Source organism: Mus pahari, chromosome 4 (genome assembly GCF_900095145.1).
Source record: "Mus pahari chromosome 4, PAHARI_EIJ_v1.1, whole genome shotgun sequence".
Classification (NCBI taxonomy): Eukaryota; Metazoa; Chordata; class Mammalia; order Rodentia; family Muridae; genus Mus; species Mus pahari.
This window is the reverse complement of record NC_034593.1, coordinates 110,733,812-110,739,865: the sequence shown is the minus strand read 5'-3', so window position 1 is coordinate 110,739,865 and position 6,054 is coordinate 110,733,812. Positions and strand designations below refer to the sequence as shown.

Here is a 6,054-nt window from a genome sequence, read left to right as displayed (position 1 = left end):
AGAGACTCTATAAACCGCTTGTTGGCGGAGAAGCACCGAGTATCTGCCATACATCCTGCCGGACAACCTTGACTGTCTCAAATGCTTCACACAGCATGGTTTCCCCATAGTCTCTGCTAATGCTGGCTCAGTATTTCTGCTCATAGATAAGAATGTTTAGGTCTCAACCAGTGGAAGGGACGAACTATCTCCAATTCTTTAATTCATTATGCTGAAGTGACTACCTGCACATCTTTCCTTAGCATATGCTTTTCTGTTCCCTTCTTCAGAACTTTCCAGTATGAGTCACAATCGCTAAGCATGTCAGTGACATCTCAGAATTGGAGATTTTGCACCAATGCCTCCAGGTAAAATTTCTATGTGTGGTTTTCACACCGAACACTGAGTGTCTCTTTCCCTACGTGAGCTGTAAACAAGTTTAAGAACCACCGGAGCACTTGAGGTATCACCAGTGTGTGACACATTGCAGCCTTCAGTAAAGATACTGTTTATAAATAGCTGGTTTTAATGTATTATTCTATTTTAAGGGGTATTGCCCATTTTAAGAGGCATAACAGTGTTTAAGACCCTTGTTGATAAGGAAAGTGTTCTTATGGAATGAAACAGGCCGGCATCAGACAGAACTCTGTCACTGTAGAGGCAAGTGTCATTTCATGCTCTTGTTGGGTGTGCCACGAACGCAAGGCTGATCACTTTCTTCGGGCCCTATTTCAGAGCTGTGTTTGCAAGGAGCAATTTTGAGAGATGAGGTAATGTCTCCCTGCAGAACAAAGAACAGGCTTGCTTGCTGCTCACCATAAAGCATAGTAGTTTCTGAGCTCAGCAATCCTCTCCTGTAATGAAAACCATTTTGTGTGCAAGCATGCATCTGGGACCCATATGCCTTGTTCCTCAGAGAATCCGAGTTCAGGGAACCAATATAAACATGCTGCCCCTCTGGCTACTGCTTTTGTTGTCAATAGTCCACACGTGTTCTGTCAATGTCGATAAAGCCGTGAAAGATAAGGTAATCAGCCTCCAAGGTAGAATAAAGTCTGGCTCTTTACAGTTTGCCTCACTAGCTGGGTACTCCTATGTGTGTGATTTACTTTCTGTAGCTGCGGTTTTCCCTTCGATAATGGAGATGCTGGTACTAATCCTTAACATACAAATGCCCTCCCCCACTGAGAATTATCTCTCCCCTTTTAGCGAACCGTGCGAGGCAAAGGACCCTATCCTTTGATGACCAATTCTGCCTGGCAGAGACCACCCCGTGGGCACAGACTGATGCTGGTTTGGTGCAGAGATGTCAGCGTCAGGTCGCGCCACGCGAGTCCCGTGCAGGCGGGGCCGGGAGAGCCGCACGCTGATTGGAGCCGGAGCCTGGGCTTTTGTCTGGCAGCGGCCGTTGCCTAGCAACCAGGTTTTTTATTTCGCTAGTTCTCTCCGGGGGGCTTCGGGGGTCGCCCTGATGGAGATGGGGAGGGTTTAGGGAACCGAAGACCCACTCCTTCCCACGCCGCCGCTCAGATTCGCGGCGACCCCGCCCTTCTGAGCAAAGAGATGAGGGGTCCAGCGCTGGCACCGGGCGGGTGTGGGTGTGGGGGACCCCCGCCATCTCGCTCGGCCGCGCGCCCTGCAGCCGAGGCGCTCGCACCCGCGCGCTCCCCACCCGCGCCGTCCGCCTCCGGAGGCCGCCCACTCGGACGCGCGTGGGGCGCGCGCGGGCACCGGCGGCTGCGCGGCGGATAAAGCTCCCGGGAGGATGCTTCGGTGCGGGGCGCGTCGCCCCCCTCAGGCCACCAGAGCCCGGATACCTCAGAAATTCGGCTCTGGGTCTGTGGGGAGCGAAATGCAACCCAAACCCCGTTTCCCCGAAGCCCCGCGCAGATAAACACGCACAAGCACGCACACAGACGTCGCGTCGGCCCGCACTCGCAGCCGCAGGTCCCGGCGTCAGGGAAGAGCTCCGGGAGACCCGCGATGGGTCGCCGCCTTCGCCTCGCAGCCTCCCGGGCGCGGCCGCTCGCCCTCGCCGCCTCCCGGGCGCGGCCGCTCGCCCTCGCCGCTCGCAGGTGGCGACGGAAGTGCCCGGCGTCACCCGGCGGGACGGCGCAACGGCCGGTCTGGGCCTGCAGCCGCGGCGGCCCGGGCCGGAGGGGAGCGGCCGCCGGACACTGGTAGGCGGGGTTGCGGGGCAGGCAGGGAGGGACAGGCGGGGTCGGCGACAGACGACGGGCTCCCGCGGCGCTTCTCCCGACCCGCGGGCCGCATCGCCGCCCCTTGAGCTGAGCAGCGGCGGCTCCCGGGCAGCTGGGCGCCCGCCGGCCTCGCCGTTACCGTTGGAGATGTCCTAGGCGCGGCGGCTGGGCTCCGGCGACGGAGGCGACCGCGATCGTGTCGGCCCGGGAGCGGGGCCGTTGCCTCTAGCTTAATAGGGCAGATGCGCGGAAACTCCAACAGGTGGCTCCGTGGCGCAATGGATAGCGCATTGGACTTCTAGAGGTTGAAGGCATTCAAAGGTTCCGGGTTCGAGTCCCGGCGGAGTCGAAACGTTTTTCTTTCGTCACCGAGAAAATTATCTTTGATTTCTGTCTTTTACTCCTTTTCTCTGTAATCTAAACGACTTAATTCCCAGCACAGCCACAGACCACTCCCGCTGCTTTCCGCAACCCTTACCTGCAGTTCCGGAGCTTTCAGACCCCTTTAGCTGACCCGGGCCGATCCCAGTCGAGAGAACAGGGAGGCAGTAGAGAATCCAGGTGCTCAACCTGGGCCTAAATGAGAGCTTGAGATAGACCTGGGGTCTACATCCCACGTCTGGAACTTGACAGTGGCCCCCAGCAGGGTCAAGAAAACAGGATGCGCAGGCTAGTCCTAAGGCATTAGAAGTACACCACCTCACCCCACCCCGCCTCCGGAATCTCGAGTGGATCCTGTTTAAAAAAAAAAAAAAAAAGCAGATCTCTGTGGTCACTTCATGATGCCATTTCAGTGGATCTGGAATGGGGCCCAGAAATCTGCATTTCTGGGGTTGTCTGCTTTCTTCACGATTTTAGTCCAAAGGTTGGAGTTGACACGCTCTGCCTGCCAGCTAGAGGCAAGAGCCCTCTTCTGACAAGACTAGCTTTGCACAGAGGGAGCGTTTCACTTCACCAAATGCCAGTATGCATAGGAATCAATGGAGTTTTAAAAAGTTCACTGTACCCACAAAACCCCTAATTCATGTAAACTGTAAAAAATCAAAATTGTCGGTAAAGGAAAAGAGTAGACATCCTTGGTATTCCTGTATCAGAGACTCAAAATTCTCTCTACAAGCCAGTAGTGAAAAATGACTACTTAAAAATGTTTTCAAATTTTTCTTTTAAAAATGCAGGTTAGTAGTACTTTCTGTACACCGGTTAGCATTCCTGATCATATATAATATTATAAAACACACCTTTGCAGTTTATTTCACCTCTTTCGGTTAATACAGGTGGAGCTGTGCTGTGTGTTGTGTCCTGCAGATAGAATAGCTAATAGACACGCATTGTTCGCCCATTGCAGTCCTTGAGTGGACATCCTGTTCTTTGTGTACATGTGTATCTTTACAATAGATTCCTAGGAAGTTGGACCGCCGGCTCCAGCCGGTTCCAGCGCTTCTAATTGGTGCCTGCTTTGATAAGGTTTGGCAGCTTCCCCACATACACTCTGCTCACTTTATTCTCCCCAGCAGTGTGGGAGAATGCCTGTTTCCCACAACCCATGTTCCCTGAAACGTAAACACTAATCGTAGTTTTCAACCCACTTCTTCATGCGCAGGGTAACTTATATTTTCTGTGATTTATCTGCCCTATGATTGAGCTCGTTTTCATTTTGTGTCGCTCACACCCACTCAGGATGGCTCTGATTGGATGTTTGTATTAGGTTGTAGTTCTTTACCTAGGAGAGGACAGCCTTCTGGTTTAAATAAATGCAATTTATTTTCCAGTCTACTTGTGTGTTTATGAAACGTTTTCCTCTCACAGAAATTCACACATTGGAATTCACCAGTGTTTGCTAGCTTCTAAGTTTGAAATCCCCCAGAGTGTTAGTTTCCTTTTAATGGTTTTTCTTTTTAAACCTTTTTCCCATCTGAAATATCTTTTGGAATGGGAGTTCTGCCCCAGAGATGCTGGTGTTGAGCCTCTGTGTCCTCTGTACTAATTTGAAATGCCACCTTCATTGCTGTCTAAAGCCCTGTACACACTTCTCTTTCTGGATTTTCTAGTTTACTGCATTGGTCTGAAATTTTTGTGTGCTATTGTACACTCTAGTGGGGTTGTTTTTTTTTTTTAAATTTCCCTTGCATAGTCACGAATTATTAATATAATAATCAAGTAGCTTGGTCAAGGCTACACATGCTGTGATTTATAGATTATAAACAAGTCCCTCTTGTTTGATAACATGGACTGTGGGAAACAAGCATTCTGACACATTGCTGGGGACTCTAAAGTGAGTGTAGACTCCAGTGAGGATATTAGAAATCTTTTTGTCTCTGCAAGAACAAGATAAGCAGATTTAAGTTCATTTTGACTCATGGTGTCAGAGGTTCTGAAAAAGGAACTACTAACTTGTCGTCCAAAGAAAGGAGAGGCTACCTCTGGACCCTACGTGTTCATCACAGGCCTGCTCTCAACAGCGTCCTCATAAAACAGTGCGTTAGGCAAAAGGCCAGGACGGCTATAGACCTAGTCCTTTATGACCTCACCAACTGAGAGCTGGTGGAGAATGAGGAAGTCACACAAGGAATCCAAGGAGAAACTGTTGCTCAGGGAAAGGCCACTTCCCCAAGACTCACTGCGTAAGCCTCCAGTTCACCTTGGCTGACCACCGGTCAGCAAAGTCTCTGCATTTACCTTTAGTTGACTAAACGCACACAGCCAGGCAGAGTATGTTAGCTTCCTGCTCGCTTATGAGAAATCATACCTCTGACATGTGGGTTCTGAGAACTGATAGTTGTCTGGGTTACTTTGCAGAAACTTGAGTGAGCTTTCCATAAGCTAGGAGGCTCTTCTGGAGCCTACAATACCTGATGGATAAATAGAATAAAAAAGTAAAATAACGCGGTTTTGCATCTGTCTTCCAGTAGTGTCTGTCCCTGTTGCTGTCTTAACTCCCGGGTCCGCTCTACATAGAGATAAATGTTTATCATTTAAAACACTGTTTGGTCCAAGTATCACTTGGCCTGTTGCCTGTTGGAACTGGTGTTTCTTCTACCCCATCTTGTGTTTTCTAGGCAGCTTATGCATCTGCAATCTAGACCATGAGACCAGAATGTTTGATGAGCAACTCAGCAGTTTCCAAGCAAAGCTGACCACCAAATTAGTCCACGAAATAAAAGGATAGTGTGTGTGTGTGTGTGTGTGTGTGTGTGTGTGTGTGTGTGTGTGTAAGAAGCCTATCTTTTAGAAACATTTGGGACTAACAGACAATGAACTTTAATCCATCCCAGGAAAGTCAGAAGCCACTCTGATTGTGTAAAGCTGGCACCACAGTCACTTTTTGGTCAGTGTTGTCTCTCCTTTACTCATGCTAAAGAGCCAATAAATGGAAGTTCCGCCTTGCTCCTCCAGGTTCATACCATATGCTTGGAGTCTGGCTCGAAGACACAGAGTTAGAATCTGAACTACTCGAGTCTGAGGCAAGAGCATCACAGGTTCAAGGTCTGCCTGTAGAAACACCCCGTTTGAGAAACGCCAGAGAGGCCTGAGGATTTAGCTCAGAGCCTGTATACTACCCAGAAATGCCAAAGGCAGAACTGTAACTTGGTCTCGTTTCTGTTGTTCCCAAGCCATAAGTCCTGCTATCTGATCTCAGTCCACAGTTCCTTGGCTTGGATGCTTCTGTGACCGTGTTGAGGCAGAACACCATGACAAGGAGACAGGTATGGAACAACACAGGTCACACCAGCAGACAGGAGGAGGGCAGAGGCAGCAAAAGCAAGATAATAGACTTCCCAAAGGCACGATCTCAAATACCTGCTCTCAATAAGGTCCTGTTTTCACACCCTAATAGCCCGTCAAAGGATCAATCTATACATGGCTTAGAGTCCTC

At 50.0% G+C, this 6,054-nt stretch overlaps 1 non-coding gene across 1 annotated transcript; it reads left to right on the top strand.

Annotated features, from left to right (window-relative positions):
* The first annotated feature begins 2,444 nt into the window (after positions 1-2,444).
* Positions 2,445-2,529, top strand: Trnar-ucu. The gene is given in 2 exon segments: positions 2,445-2,481; positions 2,494-2,529. It is a non-coding gene; the product is annotated as a tRNA-Arg (tRNA).
* Positions 2,530-6,054: the final 3,525 nt, after the last annotated feature.